Source organism: Cheilinus undulatus, linkage group 8, assembly GCF_018320785.1.
Source record: "Cheilinus undulatus linkage group 8, ASM1832078v1, whole genome shotgun sequence".
NCBI classification, from domain to species: domain Eukaryota; kingdom Metazoa; phylum Chordata; class Actinopteri; order Labriformes; family Labridae; genus Cheilinus; species Cheilinus undulatus.
Window position 1 is genome coordinate 32273987 of NC_054872.1, and position 1654 is coordinate 32275640.

Here is a 1654-nt window from a genome sequence, read left to right on the forward strand (position 1 = left end):
TTCTCAGGCTCACTGAACTTAAAGATAGACTTGTAAATAAATAAGGAAACGGGTGAGACATTTTCTCCCGGACCTGTTACCCTTTGAGTTAGTGAGATCATCAATTATTGACAGTGCACACAGTGAGGGTGAGGAGAGACAGCAGGGGAGGGTGAAATAGGCCCGAGGAGAGGGAAAGAGAGAGTGAGAAAAAGGGAACTAAGTAGGAGAGTGCAAAGGAGAGGTTGAGAAAAATAAACACAGGAAGTCTACTCAGTTTCATTAACTGTGCATTCTGTTTTAAAAAGTAAAAAAAAACTGCAGTGTGAAAAATACTATTTGACATTGTAATTATTCTGAAAAATGTTGGCATTTTCATTTATAAATCTGTATCACAAACCCACTTCTTGCTTTTTACTTTTGGACTAAAATCTTACTGTTATCATATCTATGTTTTGTAACAAATAACAGACAGTTTTAGACTTTTTAGGGGGCAAAAGTGAAATTTTTCAACAAATTTTATGGATTCAGAATGATAAGTACACTTTGAGATCAATAATACTGCATTCTAAAATGATGTTGGCTCTAAATGTTTTTAAAGGTACAGAGTGTAAAACTGTGCATGTGTATAGATTTTTTTTCTAAATTTGTATTTAAATTTCTGCAAAATAGTACATATTACTGCCTGATGAGCAAAAAATAAATTCAATTAGGTTCTAAGTTTGAGCTAAGCCAAACTTAAGATGGATGGATGGATGGATGGATGGGTGGATGGATGGATGGATGTGCCCCTTCTTCAATGATTATTTGAGTAAATGCTTAGGTCAAAAATAATTAATGAATCAGAGCAAAATCACTGTCATCAAGGTCTGTAAGATAGCTTCCTCATTCTATCATTTCAATGTGTTCTATGAAGAGTATGATGATAGTCTTAAATAGTCATCTATTTAGGGCAGTTCATAGCTAGAAATTTGCATCTGTTTATAGTTATGAGCTGTGATAACCTTACACATTAATCCATATTTTCTACTAAAAAAATTGCATTTCAAACTATAAGCTGTATAAATGTAATATTTAATATTTAATTCATAATTTTGCCTGGAATGTAGGTCTATATAAATTTATCTTTTAAATTTATGTAATTTTGAGTTAATGAATTATTCACAAGGAAACTTTAAAGGTGTGTCATATTTAGCCTAGTAGCATTTGATGGATCAAATTAAGTAAAAATTAATTGTATTTGTACATAGGTCTATCTGAATCAGTGTTTAATCACTGAATACAATTTTTTATGAACTCAGAATAAGCCTTTTGTTCATGGATTTTTGCCTTCTGCATGTTTCTATGGGACCAAAAAGGAACCAAATAACACAAACACATTTTTTAAAATTTCACTGGTTGCCACAATTTCCACCAAAAAATGAGCATCACAATCTAGAACTGACTGTTAAATGTTGCTAATTTTTTACAACTTTACACACTACAACTTTAAAGCTACTGTGAGCTACTTTGAGTTTGTGTTGAGTTTGGCACCCCTGTTGGGCAAAGTTGTATCTCTTATCTCTTTGCTGCTTTATCAGAGAGCCTGGCTGAGGACATCAGACATCCATAAACGCATGCACCTTGCTGACTATGTTTTTATTTAATTGAGAGAGAAATTTTGTTTAAAAGTGCT